The sequence below is a fragment of the Antechinus flavipes genome, chromosome 5, assembly GCF_016432865.1.
Source record: "Antechinus flavipes isolate AdamAnt ecotype Samford, QLD, Australia chromosome 5, AdamAnt_v2, whole genome shotgun sequence".
In the NCBI taxonomy this organism is placed as follows: domain Eukaryota; kingdom Metazoa; phylum Chordata; class Mammalia; order Dasyuromorphia; family Dasyuridae; genus Antechinus; species Antechinus flavipes.
The window spans coordinates 197,617,311-197,640,312 of record NC_067402.1 but is presented as its reverse complement, the minus strand read 5'-3'; the positions used below and the strand labels follow the sequence as shown (position 1 = coordinate 197,640,312).

General features: G+C 34.8%; 1 protein-coding gene across 2 annotated transcripts in view; it reads right to left on the bottom strand.

Annotated features, from left to right (window-relative positions):
- ADIPOR2 (adiponectin receptor 2) overlaps positions 1 to 21,886 on the bottom strand; it is a 73,048-nt gene extending 51,162 nt beyond the window's left edge. The window contains exon 1 of one of the 2 annotated variants that reach the window (XM_051962832.1): positions 21,695 to 21,886. The gene's annotated coding sequence lies outside the window, so the exon portion shown is untranslated. Of the gene's footprint in view, positions 1 to 20,486; positions 20,666 to 21,694 lie in introns of those variants that run through there. The other variant, XM_051962831.1, reaches the window with a different exon arrangement.
- Positions 21,887 to 23,002: the final 1,116 nt, after the last annotated feature.

The window sequence follows — 23,002 nt, the reverse complement described above, 5'->3', positions numbered from 1 at the left end:
TCTAGAGAACAATTTAGGAGGGGACAGCATGGTGACCTTGCACAGCCCTCCTTCACTTAAATCCAATTCTCTTGCATGTCATGGCATCACCTCCTTGATATTGTGGTGCTCTTCAAGAAGGACAAGCAACAACTACCACTTCTCCAGTGGATCAAGTGGCAGGATATAGACCAAGACACTGCAGATTATGTCAGAAAAAAGGTTACCACCCCTGTTTTACAAGAGGGTTTTCCAATATCCCCATCTATCCTCTATCCCCTCATTGCCTGTGCCTTCCCTCTGCAAATTACTATTTGTCACATATATGTATATCCCCTATATATAATATATACATTTGCTTATGAGCGCCTTCAAGGAAGGATCTCTACCTTTTGCCTCTTTTGATATTATCTGAACTTAGCATAGTACCTGGAACATTATAAGCACTTAACAAATCTTAACTGACAAATTCAGTGTCTATCTGATTGGATGGCCAGAATTCTCCATTAGTATACTCTCAAAGTTCAGACATTAAGTCAGTGCTATTTAATACTTTTATAAAAGGATTTGCATAAAAACAAAGATGAATATTCATCCAATTTTCAGGTGATACAAAGCTGGAAGGGTTATGTAATATACTGAATGACAAGAGTCAGGATTTAAAAGTATCTTGATAGGCTATATAGCACTGAACTGAACTATTAAGATGAAATTTCAGTAAGGGTAAAGATAAAGTCTTATACCTGGATAAATAAAAAAATTCATTCATACCTACCAAAATAGGGGAGTCAGATACACACAGATGTTCTAAAAAGTTTAAATGGAACAAAAGCTCAGTAACTTAGTAGAGTAAGATGATATGAAAGCCAAAAAAAAAAGAAGCTAATTTGATCTTAGACCACACTGAGAGCCATGGCTTTTAAGAATGAGGAGTTGATACTCCCCCTGTACCCTGACCTTGCCAGAATTCACATACATACTATATCCAGTTCTAGATGTTATGATTTAAGATATTAATAAGTTGAGGATTGCAGAGAAGAGGCCAACCAGGACTGTGAGCTGATGTTGACTCCATGTCACATGAGGATCAGTAGAAGAAATTAGGCATGTTTAGCACAAAGAGACGATTCAATAAGGACCCGATAGCTGTCTTCAACCATCTGAAGGACTGTCAGATGGAGGATAGTCTCATTCTATTTAGCCCCAGAAGGAAGAAACAAGAATAATAATGTGTGGGAACTGCAACAAAGTAAATTTAAGCTTAATGAGGAGGAAAAAAAATAACAAAGTGGTTCCTCCCCCTTAGAGTGCTCTAAACACAAGCTAGAAAGTCACTGGTATATTAGGTTTATAGAAGGGATTCCTTTCATGTATGACACAGACTGGACAACCACCAAGATCTCTTCTAACATCCTATGTTTCTCTGATTTCATCTTCTAAGGAAATACTCCTGTAGGTAAGAAATTTTCTCTATGAATCAATGCAAAAATCAATCAACTCTGAAATTTGTAATCATAAAGAGTAACCTGATTATCACTGAGGGATTAAGTGACCTGCTTTAGGTCATACTATTGTCAGGTCTGCGGTCAGATTGCAGAGAAGGGACTTGAACTCAGGTCTTCTTGACTGTTATACTCATTAAGAATTATATACCACAATTATTTCTCAGACTATATAATCTAATAAATGGAACAAAACAGGTTTTCTCCCCCAAAACGTATGTATTATTACCATGGTTGCTGATATGTTTCAAATACAAATATACAGGAGTAAGTTTTTTAAATTTCCTTTCTTATCAGAACTGATAAATGACACCTAAACAATCTCCCAACATCTTTAAACCAATGGTGTCATACCTTCTTTCACTAAACAAATTTTTTAATCAAGCCCAAGGAGGAAAATTTCTTAAAATTCGGCATCCATTTTCTTTGCTATCTCTATAAAGGTCCTAATAAAGCAAAATGGCTAAAAGAATAAAAGCAGAAGGAATAAAGAAGCAATATGCAAGAATAATTCAAAGAATCAGCCTTTCTGCACTGAAGTTGGCCTTTGTTTCCTTTCCACAGGAATGATATTGCTTTTCTGGGCCTTAATTTCCTCCTTTGTAAAATAAAATATTGCTTTTCTGGGCCTTAATTTCCCCCTTTGTAAAATACAGTGGCTTAGATCGTTTCCAACTCTAAAATTATGATTCCATAAACTCCCATGGATTTTTTTTTTAATTTAAAAGTCTGACTGATTAAATCTCAGCAAGATAAATGGATGGAAAACAGAAATTTCTCCAAGAAAGAGATAAGTAAAAACACAAAACATGTTCAAAATCATAAGTGGATTACTAGCAAATGAAACTTCCCACTCTACTTTTTAAATTACTAAAATACTTCTATTTGTAAAATACTAAGTTAAATCAAAGTTATTGATATAGAGAAAACAAAACAATAAGGATATGATAGCTGCCTTCAACTTTTGAAGAGTTGCCACATGTAAGAGGTATTAGATTTGTGCTGTTTGAACCTAGAAAGAAGAATTAGGAGCTACAGGTGAGAGGTGCAATAATAACAACAATAATAAAAATAATTTAGGCTTAATGTTAGGAAAAACTTTCAAATTATCATAATTGTCCAAAAGCAAAATGAATTGCCTCAATTACGATGAAATTGTAATTTCATTACAATTCTTTAAGCAAAGGCATGAACTGACCACTTGTTGAGTATTGTGGACTTTGTTTCCAAGTATTAAAAGTAGATGGTCTGAACTGATGCTGAGTGAAATGAGCAAGACCAGGAGGTCATTATACACTTCAACAACAATACTGTATGAGGATGTATTCTGATGGAAGGGGATATCTTCGACAAAGAGAAGATCTAATTCAGTTCCAATTGATCAATGATGGACAGAATCAGCTACACCCAAAGAAGGAACACTGGGAAATGAATGTGGAGTATTTGCATTTTTGTTTTTCTTTCCAGGTTATTTTTACCTTCTTATTCCAATTCTTCTTGTTTTATACAAGAGACCTGTACGGATCTGCACACATATATTGTATCTAGGATATACTTTAACATGTTTAACATGTATAAGACTACCTGCCATCTAGGGGAGGAGGTAGAGGGAGGGAAAGGAAAAGTTGGAACAGAATTGAGCGCAAGGGACAATGTTGTAAAAAATAACCCATGCATATGTTGTCAATAAAAAGCTATAATTTAAAAAAAAAAAAAAAAAGTCGATGGTTGCTAAGGTCCTTTCCATCTCAGATTCTTAGACCTCATAACCCTATTCTTAGAATCTTATTCTTTAACAAGGGAAATATGAACATCACATAAGCAATCTCACCTCTCTAACTTTTAAGTTTTTTTAAAAAGTGAAAATTTTAAAAATTAGTTATTTTAATCATATCTAGATAGTTATATCTGCTTCCACCATATATGACCAAAGGAATATGTTAGAGTGGTAAAACCAAATCATTTTAATGTTTTTGTTGTCCTCAATGGTACTCTATGTTCAGCACCAGAGACAAAAATGTTGTTATTCAGAGAATACAAAGACATACTATATTAGTCACACTGTTTTCTTGGCCTCAGACCAACAGTATCAGAGTACCAAAAAAAAAAAAAAAAATCAGTATTTAGGAATAAAATGGGGGGCGGAGGAGAATGGAAATATACTATCAAGGTATTTCACACCAGAAATTAACCTTATTACAGAATATTGCTAATATCAATCCTCCAAAATCAAGAACCTGTTGCTTCATCATTATGTGGAAGGAAACTTACATTACCAAAAGTTCTGATAGTAAAATCTAAACTCTGGCATGTCTCAACAAACTGAAAAGATATTAGTAGAAGATAAGAGTTCTCTATCTCCCCTTATTTCACATACCAAAATCTACAGAACACAAATTTAACAGTCCTCTCTTTTCTTTAGTTTCCAGTCTTTATTTGAATGGAACTTTATAAGATCAGGGGATAAATAACAAGCCCAGAGAAGTTAGTCAGTGCTTACCAAGTGTCAGGCATTGTACTAAACACTACAGATACAAACACAATTAAAATGAAGGCCAGTCCTGATGTCAGAAGGTTATGTTCTCATTGGAAAAAAAAACAACATATAAAAAAGGGAGCTGAAAAGTGGAGGGTGAGGATAGGGAAGGAAAAGTAGCCCTGTTGGAACATCAATTTTTTGTTCATTTATTTCTGTATCCCCAGCACCTAACAGACTGCTCTGCACAAAGTAAACACTCAATAAATGTTTGATGAATAGAGTGCAGACACCCCTTATAAATACCACTAGATATTGTTTATACAAATGCCTCAAATAATATACCAAGATTATCTCCAAATGGATATATGACTTAGATATAAAAGAATATAAATTTAAAAAATTAAAGATGCAAGGAAGAAACTATTTTTTATATTTATAGATAGGGGAAAAATTCAAGATCAAATTTTAAGGAGGATCAAATAAGATAAAATGGATAATTTTCATTATATAAAATTTTAAAATTTCTGTACAAGTAAAACCAAAAGTTAAAATTCTAAGGGAAATACATATTAGCCAGTCTGATATAAGGTATAAGGTGATTATCTCAAAGTTATTTTAGTTCACATCTCTCTAATCAGTAGTGATTTAGAGCTTCTTTTTTTATATGACTCTGAATAGCTCTGATTTCTTCTGAAATCTGCCTGTTCATAGCCTTTGACTATGAATTAAGGAATGATTTGTTATTTTTATAAATCTGATTCAGTTCCCTGTATATTTGAGAAATGAGATTTTTATCAGAAAAATTTACAAGCAAAATTATTTCCTTCCTTCTAATTTTGGCTGCATTAGTTTTATTTGAACAAAAATTTTTTCATTTAATGTAATCAAAATCATTCATATTATCTTTCATGATCCTTTCTATCTCTTGGTTGGTCATAAACTATTCCCCTATATGCAGATCAGTAAAGATAAGTAAATTAGGGGAGCATTTAAAAAATTATCACCCTTTATATCTGAATCACATATCCATTTTGAATTTATTTTGGTATAGAATGATAGATAATGGTATATGCCTAGTTTTTTTTTCCAGTTTTCCCACTTTTTGTAGAATTTTGAGTTTTTTCCCCAAATAACTGGGATATTGGGTTTATCAAAAGTAGGTTACTATGGCCATTTACTTCTGCATATTGTATTATAAATGATTCCAGTGATCCAGTATCAGGTAGTATAGCTTGAGATCTGGTACTGCTAAGCAGCCTAAGAAGGAATCAAATTTTAAGGGGGGGAGGGAAGGACTATCTAAAAGGCACTTAAGACTAAGAGTAGATGAAGTAATAGTCCCACATAAACAAAGGAAATAGCCTTAATATTAAGTCCTCAAGAGGCATAGGTTTTAATGAAAAGGAAAAAAGTGTCAGATAAGCCTCTCCAAATGCCAGCAGAGAAAGAATTTTCCAATTACCAAATACCTAAATTCCAGATCTACAAATCTTTCTTGACAAATCCATAGGAAATAATGCTATAGAAATTTCTATATTCCTCTCTTTCTTTCTCTCTCTCTCTCCATATATATATATACACACATGCACACACATATATGCGTATATATGTATAGATATTTTTTCAAAATTAAATTTCAATAGAAATATTTTTACATGTGCCCCCCAAATATAATTTCATAACTAGTAATTCAAACACAAAAATTTATTTGATTCTACTCAAGTCTGGGAGATAATGAGAAATAATACAAGTATGCCTCTAAAAACCTCTATATCTTCCGAAGCATAAAAGCTAGGTCCTGAGATTAGTGTGAATAATGAATATTGCAAAATGGTCAAATGAATTCAAATTAAACATTCTTCAAAGTATACTTTGCAAGAAATGGTAACTGTTTTCAACCCAAAGAAAATATGCAGTCTGAATTTATATAACGTAACCATTTCACTGGAGTCATTTTTTTTTTTTTTTGCAATAATTGGACCTACCTATGACTCATCTGCAGGATGGTAAAAAAACCAATGCATTTTCCAATGTCCTGAGCTGGGGCTGGGGCCAATAAAAGTTCAATACTGAAACAAAATGAGACACTGATAAAGTCAAAAAGAGATTTAGTCATAGTAAGAGGATGTTCAACAAGAATAAGCATTGAAAACACTGCTGTCATGTCCAATTATTTATGATTCCATCTGCAGTTTTCTTGGAGTAGTTTGCCATTTCCTTCTCTCAGAGCTCCTTATATGTTATTATAATATATATATAATAATAATATACATTATTATGTATATGTAAAATAATGGTAACCACTATATTATATTGACAATATGAGCCTTTAGTCCTCTGAACCAGTCTTAAAGATGGACCCAAGCCTTGAAGATACCTATTAAGGAAAAACTAACCAAACTTCAGCGAGGGTAGAGGTTAGAATATTGCTTCTCCTACAAATTTTGTTAGTTTTAACTATGGATAAAAAGGATTTTAGAAACTATGCCTTCAAAGTCTCATACAACAAATCAATTTAACTATTTCATTTGGAAATTCATTTTTTAAGGCGAGAAAAGAAGCAACAAAATCTATACAATGTCTATTTTATATCTTTTCCTCTTTGTATGATTATTGTGTCTTATATGTCACATGGGCCAAGAAAAGTAGACTTGACTGGAGTGGCATACACAATGACAAACGTACTCTTTGTCAGCTAACTTCTATCTAAAATAAAAGCACAGACAGAAAATCCAAGGGAACAAACGTGTTTCCATTTTCCAATAAAGATCCCTAATATCTGAGACAAACTAATAAAATCCCTATGTTGGACTGGACACTTCTTATTATTGAGTTAAAAAATTATTTTCTGATAATTATGATGCTTTCATGCATTTGCCAAAGAATAATGAATTTGAGGAATTCAGAGAAACACAGGAAGATCTGTATGAACTAATGAAGCAAAATAAGACCTGAACAAAAACATATATAATCTAAGAATATATTAAGTTTCTACTATGTGCCATTATTATGCCAGGCAATGAGAATAAAGGGAGGGAAGGAAAAAGGAAAGGAGGGAGGGAAAGAGAGAGGAAGGGGAAGGAAAGAGAGAGGGAAGAAGGGGAAGGAAATGGGGAGAAATAACATATAAATAAGAATATATAAAATATATTCAAAATAAATATAGTACAAGATAAATGGTGAAAGGAAAAAAATAATATTCATCTAGGAGGGATTAGGAAAAACTTCAAGCTGTCACTTGGCCAGAGTTCTGAAAGAAAAAAGGGATTCTAAAAGGTAGAGGTAAAGTAGGAATGGGAACATGGTGGACAACCAGCACAAAAGAGATGTCTTATAAAATGTGGTGTCCTTTTAAAAAAAACAGCAAAGAAGAGAATACAGCTAGATAACAGAATACTGCAGGAAAGGAAGTTGAAAAGTTAGGTTGAAGAAAAGTTATGAAGGCTTTAAAAAAAAAAAAAAGGTTGTATCTAGCAGAGTAAGCACTTAATAAATGTTTTATGTAGCTGGGAACTTACTGAGAAAAGGAATAACATGGTTGATCCTGCTCTTTAGGAAAATCACTTTAACAATTGTAGGGAGGATGGGATGAAGAAGCTTTGACACTGAGAAACCAATTAGGAGATCACTATAATACTCCAGGGGAAAAAAATCTTGAAATAGGGTGATATGAAGATAGAAACTACAAGATTTGACAACTGATTGCATATATAGTATTGTGGACTGTGTCTGATTCAGGACAGATCCCTGATAGTTTAGGTTCAATACTGGAACCAAATGAGACATTCAGCAAGTTTTTAAAAGGGATTTACTTAGCCAGAGCAAAAGAAAAGATATGGATTTGGGAGTCATTTATTTAAAGATGATAATTAAAAACTAGGGAAGTCAATTACATCATCAGATAAGAAATCCAGAGAAAATTGATAAAAGGACCCAGGAGAGAACCCTCAGCTACATATTATTTGTAAATGCCAATTTGCACTTATAACAGAAACCATTCAGCGATTCATAAGATTCTAAAGAGTCAAGTCAACTTTCAATTCTGCACCAAAACCATCCACATAATCAAGCACCAATCTGATTCTGAGAGATCTCCAAGAAAGAAATTCTCCTTCAATAGCTTATTCTCATATTTAACATTCCTTATTAAAGAAATTTATTTAGTCTAGCTGGATATAACCAATAATTACCATATCAATAAGCACAAACAGGAAGTTTATAATGTGCTAAGCACTCTGCTAAACACAGAAAACACAAATACAAGCAGAATAAAAATCAGCCCTTGCCCTCAAGTAACTTACACTCCAATAGGGGAAAAGGGAAAAGGAAGCAGGGAAGGAAAACACCACAGAAGAAAGGTATCTTCCTTAAAAAGGAGGTTAAAACTTTGTTCTTCTCAGCAATGCAATGATCCAAGACAATCCCAAGGGACTCTTAATGGGAAAATACTATCCACACCAAGAGAAAGAACTATGGAGTCTGAACGCAGATCAAAGCATACTATTTTCATGTGTTTTTTCCCCCCATTCTCGTAGGTTTTTTTTCCCCCATTTGTTTCCAGTCTTCTTTCACAATATAATTAATATGGAAATAAAGCCTTTATTAGATAGCTTGCAGTTGGAGGAAAGGGAAAAAAATCTGAAGCTCAAAATCTTGCAAAGGGAGAATTCTGGGAAGATGGCAGAGTAGGTCGATAAATTTCAAGTTCTCCAGATTTCCTCCCACAAACAGAACAAATTTTTACCTCAGGATGAACATAGACTAGAAAAATAAAGAAGATTTGGGACAGAACAGGGGTCCTCCTGATACAACCCAAGAAGATTCAAAATAACAAAAAACAAAAAACTTAGATTAACTACTATGAATTGCAAAATCTTCATGTTTGTTAAATGTCCATTTTTTTCATTCAATATTATAGATAATTTTGCTGGATATAATATTTTTGGCTGCAGGCCTAGTCCTTTTGACTGCTGGTGTATGTGATTCTAAGATCTGCAGTCTTTTATTGTGGCTGATGATAAGTCTTGTACAATTCTAATTGTAGCTCCAGTGTAATTGAATTATTTTTTTCTTGCTTGCTTGCAAAATTTTCTCATCGATCTGGGGGGGAGGGGTTTCAAAATTGGGCAATAATACTGCTATGTGTGAGATGAGAAAGATATATGTGATATATGTGTATGCATATATGGAGTATTGTGTACATGTATGTATTTATATATGTATAACTTCTACTTAAAATAAGGTTAAAAATAGATGTAACAGAGAAATTTTTAAAAAGAAAATAAAATCCTTATAAGGTAACACTGAAAAAAAGTGCATATATATATATATATATATATATATATATATATATATATAGGAAAAGATTTCTTAATTTATAGCTTCTATTTTTTTAATTAATGAGAGATTTATCTGTCTTTTATTTTTCTGTTTTCTCTTTCCTTCCTTCCTTTCTATAAGAACAAATGCAAAAAGATGCAAGGAGAATCAGGAAAATGATATACATAAAGATAACAATGTAAATGGAAAGAATCAAAAAAATTTTAATGCTATGAAATTGCAACATTAAATCTTATCAGCCCTAAAAGGAATATGAAAATGATCTTATTTGAAGAGATAAGAGTATTAAGATTGTGTAATATTTCATGTAACCTCAAACTCAGTTAATGTATTGGTTAGCTCTGCTGACTTTTTTTTTTGTCATTAGGTTTAAGGGGTAGCTCTCTCGAAGGGAGCTATATTAGAAAATAAAAATAATATAACAAAAGATATTTATTTTAAAATCTTTTAAAAGAAAGAACATAAAAATAACTAACTCAGTCTATTAAAACTGGTAATACACACATATTTAATTTTTTGACATAATATTTCTTCTTAGTTACTTTTTATCTTTTGTCTGTCGTTTTCTAAGAATACTTTTGCATTTGTTCTTAATGAATGTTATCATATAATTAGCCAATAATTTCTTTAATTAGTCACTTTCTAGTCTCTCTCATAAGATATTTGCAACCCTGTCCAAGTTAGTATAATGCATTATTTAATTCACTGGGGAAATACTATACAGACTCAATATCAAAGCCAACTTAGAGTGACTGTACTTAGAATATTCTAAGACTGACACTGAAATGCACTGACCACTGACCACTACTTGGTAGGCAAAACTTCACCAACCACCAGGTTTTACATCTAAGAATAGCAGAAATATATTAGTCTGTAGATTATGATCAAAGTGGAACTTCACTAACACCAAGGGCAAGGAAAAAGCCATGAGGAGAAATAGAAATGATTACAGTTAAAAGGCATCAATAAAAGCTTTTTAAAATACCTCTTCCAAAAAAAAAAAAAAAAAAAGAGGTAAATAAACATAGTATACTTTCAGTGGCTTAATTAACAAAAGACAGCTTCTTTTTAGAAAGCTCTACATTTGACAAACAGAACCTACAAAGCCAAAGTATATATAGGACTAGACTTGAGATTCAGAAAGACCTGGGTTCAAAGCTAGCCTCAGATACATGCTAGCTATGTGATTCTGAGCAAATTATTCAATGGCTGTCTGCCTCAATTTCCAAATCTGTAAAAGGGAGATAATCATAATCATACTACTACTACTAATAATAATAATACCACCTACTTCTCAAAGTTGTGTTAAGAATGAAATGAAAACATTTATAAAAGATTTGGCAAACCTTAAAGCACAATCTGAATTGTATTATCGTTATGTTTTTTAAAGGAAAATCCAAAATTCATTCACAAAAAAGCCTGTAAAACACAAATCTTAAAAATAAGTTAATAATTTAGCTAGAATTTACTATTTTTTCCAGCTTGAAAATAACATTATCACAGAATCATAGATTTAGAACTGAAAGTAACCTTAAAGGCCACTGGATGTCAGCACACATTCATTTCATCACAATTTACAGATGGAAGAACAAAGGCCCTAAGAGATTAAGGAAAATGTACCAAATTTGTGACAAGTAACTCTTAGTATGCCTCATAAAGTCTAATTTTAATAAAATGAGAATTTTTTCTGACCAAATGTTTAAAAAAATTCAAGTTTATATATTTTCTATCATTTTATGAAGCATAAAACTAAACCACCAGTGAACATGATATGGTAGAAAAAGCTCAAAACTTGCAATCACACAGATCTATCACTTATTAAGGTACCCACACATCAAATCACTCAACCTCTAAGCCTCTATTTACTTAAGTGTAAAAAAGAGGGGATTGAAATAAATCAGTGGTCAATCTAGAAGCCCATTTCAGTCAGCAAAACCCACAACTGCTGTCCCACCAGATTAAAAAGTAATTAAAAAGTAAAGTGAATGTTTTAATGAAATATAGTACAACATAATATATATAGTCTATGGTTTTCTAAATTAATATGTACTCACTGGGATCCATTACGATATAAGTTTGATACACTAGATTAGATGATCTCTTAAAGGTCTCTTCTAACCCTAAACCTCTTATTTTACAATTACTGTCTTAAGTTATCCACGGTTCCTAAATGTCATCAAGTTATTAATAAACTACACAAAGAATTAACTACATTACATATTCTGGGTCTTTTGCTGCCACTATTTCCTATTGGACTGGCTTAAATTAGGGCATGATTTTAATTTAAAAATAGGTTTACCTAAAGTTTTATCAAAAATTTTCAAATCTGCATTTTAAATTAAAAGACACAAAGACAAACATTAATCAATGATAGGAATAGAGATTGTTGGCTTTTTTTTTAGTAAAGTGTTCCACACGTGCCCATCAAATAGAGAATGGCTGAATAAATTATGGCATATAAATGTCATGAAATATTATTGTTCTGTAAGAAACGACCACCAGGATGATTTCAAAGAGGTCTGAAGAGACTTACATGAACTGATGCTAAATGAAATGAGCAGAACCAGGAAATCATCATAGATGGCAACAACAAGGCAATACAACGATCAATTCCGATGGACGTGGCTCTCTTCAACAATGAGATGATTCAAAACAGTGCAACTTGTTCAGTGATGAAGAGAGCCATCTACAGAGAGAGGACTGTGGAAACTGAGTGTGGACCACAACATAGCATTCTCTCTCTCTGTTGTTGTTTGTTTGCATTTTGTTTTCTTTATCAATTTTTTTTCTTCCTTTTTGATCTGATTTATCTTGTGCAGCAAGAGTAACTGTATAAATATGTATACATATATTGGATTTAACATATATTTTAACATATTAAACATGTATTGGACTACCTGCCAGCTAGGGGAGGGATTGGGGGGAAGGAGGGGAAAATATGGAAAGAAAGGTTTTGCAAAGGTCAATGTTGAAAAATTACCCATGCATATGTTTTTTAAATAAAAATTTTTAAAAAAGAAAAAAAAATTCAAGATGAAAAATACAATATCATACTCTTTCTAGAGATTCATTTTATTGCTACATGGATTTAAGATGTGTAATATTTTTAGTTAATTCATTTATGTTTTGACAACAGTCAATTTTTAAAATTGTATTTCTCTTTTTTAATTTAGAATTTAAATAATAAAAAAAAGGTATTTCCATACCAAAAAAAAAGTTCCACACAGTACTTACTTTTGAATTTGCATAAATCTTCATGCTATCCCCATGAAAATGATAAAAAGCAAGTCTCCTTTATGTTACTAGTAATAAATGCTATAATGAGCTCAGTAATTATCTAAAACTTTATTTCAAGGTGAATTTTATTTCACCTATTAACAAAGGTTTCATTAGACTGGTTCATAGTAAATTATATCAACTGGTACCCTCCCACAGGACTCCATTATATTTAATGACCAGGTCTAAAAACACTCTCAAAGAAGCTTCAAATCACAAGATCTAATCGCTATGAAGAATTCCACATTATAATATCTTCCATCAACAGAGTATCTAGCACATTTAGATGATTAATAAATGATTGTTGACTTTCTAACGCAATAAATAAATCAACAAGCTTTAGTTAAGTAACTACAATGCGTCAAGCACTGTGGTAGATACTGAGGTTATAAACACAAAAGTGCATCCTCAAATAATTTCCATTCTACTAGAGAAAACTTGCATATATGGTATGAAGAAAATATATACAAGTAAATGCATAGGCGTAAAAGAGAGCTAGTTTTCAAGACAGAGATCTAAGTTCAGATCTTGTCTCTGTCACAAATTAGCTATAGAGGGGCAACTAGATGGTGCAGTGGATAGAGCACCAGCCCTGAAGTAAGGAGGACCTGAGTTCAAATCTGCTCTCAGACACTTAACATTTCCTGGTTGTAACCCTAGGTAAGTCATTTAATCCCAATTGCCTTAGCCAAAACAAAACAAAAACAAATTAGGGGTGTAACTGAGGACAAGTGTAGGACTACAGGTAACAAAGAAAGTGCCAATAGCATTCAATGATAGTGGAGTTACCTCATCTATAGTTATTACTTTGGGTGGAGGAAGACACTAGCAGTTGGAAGGGGATCATGAAAGGCTTTATGAAGGTTAGTCAATCTGTCAATAATAAATATTTATTCAATGCTTACTATATTCCTGTGTAGTACTGTGCTACAGTCTGGGGATACCAAAAAAAAAAAAAAAAAAAATTTGCTTGGGGAGTAGAATAAGTACCATTGATACATGTTGTGGTTCTTTAAGAAACTAGTCCTACTAATGCATTGTTGGTGGAGTTGTGAACGAATCCAACCATTCTGGAATTATGCCCAAAAAGTTATCAAATTGTGCATACCCTTTGATCCAGCAGTGTTTCTATTGGGCTTATATCCCAAAGAAATACTAAAGAAGGGAAAGGGACCTGTCTGTGCCAAAATGTTTGTGGCAGCCCTATTTGTAGTGGCTAGAAACTGGAAAATGAATGGATGCCCATCAATTGGAGAATGGCTGGGTAAATTGTGGTATATGAATGTTATGGAATATTATTGTTCTGTAAGAAATGACCAGCAGGATGAATACAGAGAGGACTGGCGAGACTTACATGAACTGATGCTAAGTGAAATGAGCAGAACCAGGAGATCATTATACACTTGGACAACGGTATTGTATGAGGACATATTTTGATGGAAGTGGATTTCTTTGACAAAGAGACCTGAGTTTCAATTGATAAATGATGGACAGAAGCAGCTACACCCAAAGAAAGAACACTGGGAAACGAATGTGAACTATCTGCATTTTTGTTTTTCTTCCCGGGTTATTTATACCTTCTGAATCCAATTCTCCCTGTGCAATAAGAGAACTGTTCGGTTCTGCAAACATATATTGTATCTAGGATATACTGCAACATATCCAACATATATAGGACTGCTTGCCATCTAGGGGAGGGGGTGGAGGGAGGGAGGGGAAAAATCGGAACAGAAACGAGTGCAAGGGATAATATTGTAAAAAAATTACCCTGGCATGGATTCTGTCAATATAAAGTAATTATTAAATAAAAATTAAAAAAAAAAAAAAAAAAAACATTCAATACCAGGAAAAAAAAAGAAAAGAAAAGAAAAAAAGAAACTAGTCCTTTGATTCCCAACCCCTCCTGGCTGATGCATTATCAATTCAGAAAGCTAGGATCTTTGATTCACAAATCCTGGTCAAAAGCACCCCTTTGAATTCCAACAGGAGAGGGGGGCTCCCAGCCCCCATTCTAATTATCTGCTCAGGTCTCCCAATCCCCACCAAGCAACCCCCACTAGCCCTTGCTGAAACCAATCCAGGAGCTAACTTAGGACTCCACCCACAAACCCCTTTAGCTAAATCTCTCATTATAAAAGAGCCAAGCTGAAGTCCTCTCTTTGCAGAGGGTCAAAACATGCCAATACCATACCTGGCACCAAGGACTCTCTGCCCACTGGAATCCTGTTTCTGGTGCCCTCTTATCTCTACCTTCACTTATTTAACATTACTTCCAAACCCCATAATAAACCTCTTTTATCAAGCTTTTAAAAAAAAAAAAAAAAAGGGACTTGGGGTAGTCTCTTATTGAGGCAGAATTGAAGATTTTCTCCTTCAAGGATTTTCTGAGTTACGAGGTCCCCTCTTCACCATACTAATAAGCCAGTATTTAATCAGAACTCTTTATCTCATTTTAAATAGGCTTGAGACAGATTGTAAATATAAGAAAATAATTTGAGACAGCAACAAAATTTCAACTATATACTTCAAAATACTAAAAAAAAAAAAAAAATTGCTTTGTGTTTTAAAAAGATAAAATTTAATAGATTTTATTTCCATACTATTCCCTAAAAACTTTTTGCTACTCTCACAACTCTCTGAAAAATCTTTCAAAAATAAGGTTTTAAAATGCTTTGTTCACAGTCCTTTAATAAAGTATTATTAACTACATTTTACAAATAAAATTCAATTCAAATGATTTAATCACAATCATAGAAATACAGAATGGCAAAGCCTTGATTCACAACAACAAAAATGCTTTCCATTGCCACCAAGGGACTGAAAATAATTTCCGCCAGCTAATGAAAAGCACCCTTAGGCAGAATAGTAGAATAAGTAGTAAGAGAAGCTTTGGGTCCTAGCTCTACATCCCTAGAATAAAAAACTGCTTTAAAAAAAATTCACAAAGTTGGCACCAACTTATCTTTCTATTTCATCCTCTTATTACTTCCCTCCTACAAAGTGCAATGCAGCCAAACTGGCCTTTTCCCTGTCTCTCATACACATTTCCTATGATTCCAGTACATTACCTGCTCATCTACAACTCTAAAATTTCTTCTTTTTAAGATTCAGCTCAACAAAACCAGAAGAACATTGTACACAGTAACAGCAAGATTATGTGATGATCATCTATAATAGACAGCTTTTCTCAGCAATACAGTGGTCCAAGACAAAAGAACTTGGGATGGAAAATACCATTCATATCCAGAGAACTATGGAGACTGAATGTGGATTCAAAGCATACAATTGTCATCTTTTTGTTTGTTTGCTCTCATAGTTTTTCCCATTTGTTCTCATTTTTCTTTACAATATGACTGTTTACAACATGACAATATGGAAATATGCTTAAAATGATTGCACATGTATAACCTACATCAAATTGTGCTGTCTTGGGGAGAGAGGAAGGAAGGGAAGGAGAATAAAAATATGGAGCTCAAAATTTTACAAAAATGAATGCTGAAATGTTTTTATTTCCTTCACAGGCTAATAGTACACACTATTTCAAACTGATTCTTTTTGTACAGCAAAATAACTGTTAGGACATGTATGCTTATATTGTATTTAATTTATACTTTAAAATACTTAACATGTATTGGTCAGCCCACAGGTGATTTGGGGGGAGAGGATGGGGGGAAGGAGGGGAAAAATTGGGACAAAAGGTTTGGCAATTATCAATGCTGTAAAAATACCCATGCATATAACTTGTAAATAAAAAGCTATTTTTTAAAAAGAATGCTGAAAACTAGCTTTACATACAATTGAAAAATAAAATATTGTTGAGGAAAAAAAGACTCAGCTCAAGTATCTTCCTAGTACTTGAAAGAAACCTTTCCTGAATCCTCCCCTTCTCACAATTACTAGTATTATTTCCTTCCCAAACTTCCTTGATTTAATTTTGTACTTATTTTCTATATACTTATTTGTTGTTTACCCCATCAGAATATAAATTCTTTGAAAGTAGATTTTTCGTTGATTTGTATTCCCAATGCCTAGTATGTCACAGGGAATTAATAAATAGTTGTTGAAAATAAGATGTTTCTTAACATCTCAGGCCTGAGTTTCCTGACTATAAAATCAAAGGGTTGGTTTGGATATCTAAGGTTCCCTGTTATAACAAACTGAATATGTAAAATGAATCTGAGTACATAAATGAAATGAGCTAAACTCTCAGTGTTTCTCAACAATATTGCTCAAGCTAAAAGATTTGGTCCATGTAACTTCTGCAATCAAGATTCTTTAATTTTTTTTTCAAACTGGCTTCTACATTCTTCTCATTCCCAGCTCCTTGGTATACTTTACATAAATCAAATTTTACTAGTCTGTACTGTTGTTCTAGAAGAACAAGACTAGAACAGATAATCCTCAATCTTTCTCTCAGTTCTAAATATATTTAGATATTTAGGTTTTTTTCAAAATACTATAGCACTTCTAATCGATGAAAAGTGAAAAATCATGCAGCCTTCAACATCATAAACAAATGTTTTTTAAAATCAATAAAAGTGATCTTTGTTTTCAAATATTTCAGCATCTATTCCTTCCACCAATGCAAATCATGAGTCCCCTGTAACTTAGAAGGCACAATGGAAAACGTTTTGCATTCTATAGCTAACCATATGCTAAAGCCAGAAGTGTTAAGTAAATAATAGCCACACATGCCACAATCCAAGTGCCAGCCAGAATTAGATTTAAATGGCTGACTTTAATAAATTGATGTATTAATTTAAAAAAAAGAAACATATAAATATGTGTGGTTTTCTAAATCAGAATATGATCCAAAGGGATCTTTTTTTTTTTTAAATTTTTTATTTAATAATTACATTATATTGACACTCCAAAGGGATCTTTATGTACAATTTAATGATTCTTTTTGAGTTTGACACCATTGCTCAAATATCAGAGGATTAGCCTAAAAAGAACCTAGAGTCACTGGCACACCAGGTCATGAGGGGACTCTAGTAGTAGAATTCTTTACTAAATTATTAAATTCAAAATTGGTAATTACCTAAGTGTAACAGGATTTTCCAAATATATAATCCCAAATGAGATTCACACAATCACTTCTGAGAGACGAATATTAACATAGTGATGAAGCTTCAGGGGAGACAGAAAAAGTACTGAACATAAAAAAAAAAAAAAAAAAAAAGACAGGATATAATACTGAATGTGATATTAGCTGTGGGACTCTTGTCAAGTCAATCACTTGACTTCTAAGACTTCTAGGACCCAACCTCTTCAGCTATAAAATTGGGGAAATAATATTTGAACTATCTCCTTCACAAGGCTTTTAGATGTTTATAAAACACTTTCCAAATCTTAAAGCACCATAAAAGTTATTACAAAATTTTACAGGCATGAAATAAATTTTTTTCTAACTACTGCTCTTCTGAGTCTAGTGCCTTGAAAACTTAGAAATATTATATACTTTGACAAACAGATTAAGAACTAAATTATATATCAAATCAACAGTTTAGAGTGATTAAGGAAAACAATTTTGTAAATAAACTTTCAAATTCTAAAACTGAGAAGAAAACTTCACTATAGCACTATAAAGCACTATAAGAAATAATCTATTTGTGCTGACATACAAAGAGGGAAAAAACCAACTGAATGTCATTACATTTAAGACTATTTAACAAAGTCAGTAGATGTATTATTGTCAGTTCTCAGCAAATGTGCAAAAGAGATAGAACTACACTAATAAGGCAGTCAATCTTACTAGTTAATTGGGAAATGGTAAATGCAATTTGTATCACTAATGAGAAAAATTCAGTAATGCACAACAATCTATGGTTCACAATTACCACATAAGATTCACCATGAAAGGGTTTTTTTTTTTTTTTTTGGTCTTAACTTAGAAAATAACCAGACTTTTAAATTTCAAACTATAAAAAAGGAGTCATTCAAAATCTCAAATAACCTAGTTATTATTAAGGAACAGTGTGTATGAATTATATACCTTCCCAGATGAGTTAACTGCAGTATAACAACCATATTTAGCCCTCAAATCAATAATCACAAATGAACTCATAACTTAAGTTTAGAGATAAAGGGAAAGGAGGAAACTTTGTAAGAGGGCATTTCAATAACCAGAACTGATAGTTCAAAGTTTACATGACATCTCAAAAATAAAATTCAACACCTGTGTAGTGTTCTGGTTGGTTTTCTGTAGGTCTTGGAGCAACCTTTGTTTCAGTTGAGTAATCACCACAAGAATAGCCAGGTGTTAAAAGTCCAAATTCTTTATTGTCTCCTTGCCAGGGGCTGGGCAGCTTCCTGGAGAGCCTTTCAGACAGGCCTTGGTCTCAGGGGGGAACTGAGACTTCTCAGGGAGCTAAGAACCCCAAAAAGGTGATCATGCCTTCCCTGACTCTTCAAAAAAGGAGTGATCACGCCCTCCCTAACATCTAAGGAAGGGAGAGGAAAACACCAAAGGGAAATGGGGAATTAAACTAGATAAGCTGTTTCTGAAGAGTCTCACTTGAAACAGGTATACATAAATCCATCAAGATGGGAGATATTACAAACAAACAACCTGAATCAACATGAAGAATTATATTCATAAGTCCTAGATACAGTCTAAAATCAATCTATTGTCCATTACTTCATGTGTCAGGGAATCCAATGATCCCTGCAAGTTTTGAAGTCCTGCAATACTCTTATGTCTCAGGGAATCTGTTATACCTCTTGCTACAGATTCCTTGGACTGGTAGGGGGAAGATGGAGAAGAGAAACTAAATGGCATTTATTAAATTTTTATTTCTAGAAACTCAATCAAAATGCAAATATCCAAGAAAAGAGACAAGTCCTTCCTGGGATCAAACACTATTAAGAATTGTATTGCTCTCTTTTCCTACCCTAAATTACAGTCATTTTTCCCATTCTTCACCTTATTCCCTTTAGTTGCAACTTTTAAAAGACCCTAATCATTTCTGGAAGAAGGGAAAATAGAGGGGAGAAAGGAAGACACAATGAATTGGAACTTTCTCATAAACATGGCAAGCCCACCCTTTTTGCTTTTAAACTGGTTCAGAGACTAGGGAGAGAGTTGAGAAATATGGGCCCAAAGGGGACCATTACACAACAGTTATGGCTTGGAAGCCTTTCAATTCAATTGAACTCCAACAACTCCATAATATCTAATTTTTTCTCCTAGGATTCAACATCAACTCACCTAGTCTTGTACCACCAGACAAATATGCAAAAATAATTAACCTCCCAAGATACAGACAAAAGAAATGCCTGTGAGACGCCAAAATAAATTCAAGTGTGTTGAAAATAAATTTCTGAGCCAGTTCTCAATATGGAATTTCGAAAGAAACTAAGGCTATCGAATCAGAAAAACAGCAAATCCCAAAAGAAAGCAGAAAGCTCCAAGTACACAATCTCAATAGTCTAAGTGGATAAATGTTTCTCCGGAGTTTCAAGATAGAATGGGAGGAACTCAAGAAGGATATTGTCAGTTATTCCCAAAAGTAAACAGATACCCCAAAATCCATAGGAAAGAGGAAATGTAATCAACTTTTAAACAAAGCATCTTTGGGAGACAATAGGTGGGCAGGCTGGTCTTCGGGTGGGAGGTCGGTACTGAGCTCCTGGGACGGCAAGAAGATGGGGGAATCATCTCTCCAGAGGCAGAGACAGAAAAAGGACCTTTCTGACGAGGAGAGGGGTGTGACAAGACCCTAGTGAAAAAATAACGGGACTTCGGCCTCCCAACAGTAGCAAGGTTGCGACCGGGGAAGGTGGGGCGAGCTCCCTCGAGGAGTCCTTTTGACAGACAAGCAAGGCTGCTTCCCTCAAAGCCTTCTCTCCCCCGCCCCCAGGCACCCAGGTTGGGGAGAGGGGTTTGTTTGGGCTCCAGGGTCCCTCACCCGGAACTTGTCGCCGCCTGCCTGCGCCGGGCTCAACCTCTTCGGAAGGGAAGGGGGGGAAGGAGGGGGAGCGGAGGAGGGAAGGGGCCAAAACCCGATCCAGTCGCAACCGCGACCACCTCCGCTCCAGCGAAATCGCGTCCGTGTCCGCGCCGCCGCCGCCGCCGCCGCGACCGCCGCGACCGCCGCCGCCGCCGCCGCCGCCTCGACTTCCCCGCCCCACGACTGCACGTCGCTGTGACACGCATCTCACGAGACCTCTCGGGCCAATACGACAGCGCCCGGTACGCAGACGCGCCTCTTACATCCGGAAGTCCTTGCTTTTCCAAATTCATGACCTCCCCTGATGCATCTGGGGATTTGTGGTTCGGCTCAGAACAATCTTAAGACAACAAGGAAGCATGCGCTCCCTCTTCTCCTCTTCCTCCTCCTTCGCCCACTCGTAGCGCGGGGGCGCGCGTAGCCCCCCAGCTTCCAACGGAAGCGGAAAGTCCGGGAGTCTAAGGGGGCGGGTCAGCCTCGGTAGCATGTTTTCCCGTCTCCATAGTTACCAGCTGGCGCTTACGAGAGAGCTGGGAGAAAGTAGTACAGGAACCGGAGGCTAGGAGGAGTTTGGGGCCACAGAAGAATCGCAAGTGCCAGCCGCATCGTAGTTTTTTAGGTTCGCGGCTCGAGCCCCAAGAAGCGTCCGAAAACGAATTCGAAAATGTCCCTTAGCCCTAGTTCCATACCTAGGCACGATCTTAACCCAGACTACTTAGGGTACATTTCTGCTTGCCTCGCAACCACAGAATAGGGAGACCCGGGCAAAGATGCTAAGATCAGCTTCAACAAGCGGGGCTTGTGCTAAGCTCGGTTTGATTGCAAACTTGGGCTTTTCCTACCTTGGCAGCGGAAATCTAAGAAAAGATGAGCTCAAAGTCATGAAGGTTAAAAATAAGGGACCCCATCAGACCTACTTAGGATTCCCCTTCTTGAAACTTGAAAGACACGAATAAATAAATAAATAAGTTGAGTGATTGCTAGTTTACACATTGGTATAATAACATGTTTATTTGGAATCAAAGAGTTTAACCTGGAAGGGGACCTTAAAAATCTCTTTAATATCGAAAAAGGCTAACTCCAATTCTGTGCTTGCGAGCACCCTAGCCATTCTCTTAACAAATTTAATTAAGCTCCATTAGAGAAAAAAAGATAGTTATACTTACTGTAAAATAATCCACAAGTTCAAGTGAATGGTCTTTTCAACACTGATTCTACTGGAAGCCTTCAATAATAGATTGAGCTCCTCTGCTTTTGTCCAATCCTTTCAGGTGTTACTGTTTCCTTCTTCTTGTAATCCTGGTGCTTTGAGAATCCACTTTTATAAAATAAATTCTCTACTCTTGCTTCTCTGGTTGAATTCTTCGTAAGCAGGTAATTGACACTTTTGTCGATCTGAATTTGTTACCTTCCTCATTGTCCCTTGGTAGAGATCAGCCTAAGGATAATGTGTCATTCTTAGAGTGACATAATCGTGGGTGTGACTAGACAAACTGAGCACATTCCAACATATGGGTGCCACAATCAACTATGTGTTATAAAGGTGGTGAGGTTTTGTGTGTGTGTGAGATGTTTTAAGGTTTAGAGCAATTCATCTGTAAAAATACATAATGGGTACATGTATAAAAATGCGTGTTATACTTCATATCTTTTGATCCTTATTCCTGCCTTCAAAACTTCATGTTCACAGTAATGTCATTTTTCTAAAAGCATGAACCATGATGTCCAAAATGAAGAGTTCTGAGTAACTAAGGGGGGGAATCACTCCCTGAGGCAAGTGGGGGAGGACACTAATGGGGATCAGTTTAACCTCGTAGTCCCATCCTCTGTGGAAGTCCTGGGTAGTCCCACTTCTTTAAATCCAATCAGAAATCCAAGTTATGTCAAACCCTGAGGTTAAATTTCCCCTACAAATCTGTCTGTGACCCCCCCCCCCCAATCTTGGCTAAATCCCTTTTGGAGTTATAGTCATCATGATACTCTTCCTAGTGTTTTCTTCCCTCACTCCTCTCTCGGGCCACATATTGTCTTTACTCCCCTTCCTCCATCATATCTCATGGTATCTTTCTCCTTCTTATGGCTAACTCTTTTAGGGTGCTAAACTGCTCTATGGATTTAGCCTGCCAACTAAGAGCATACTTCAACCTCATGGGGTATTCCTTTTCTCCTGGCTAATTGTGAGTTCCACTGGGGAGCTGGTCTTTTCCATTGTTAATTTTAAAACCACTTTCTTTGCTAACTACGTGCTCTGTTTCATATTTGCCATTCCTGGTGTCTATTGTATCTCTTCATTTTGTCTGTAACTTCTAAATAAACTTGGCTTTTGCCAAAGAGAATGACCATTGTGTGGATAAATGATGGACAGAAACAGCTACACCCAAAGAAGGAACACTGGGAAACAAATGTGAACTATTTGCATTTTTGATTTTCTTCCCGAGTTATTTTTACCTTCTGAATCCAATTCTCCCTGTGCA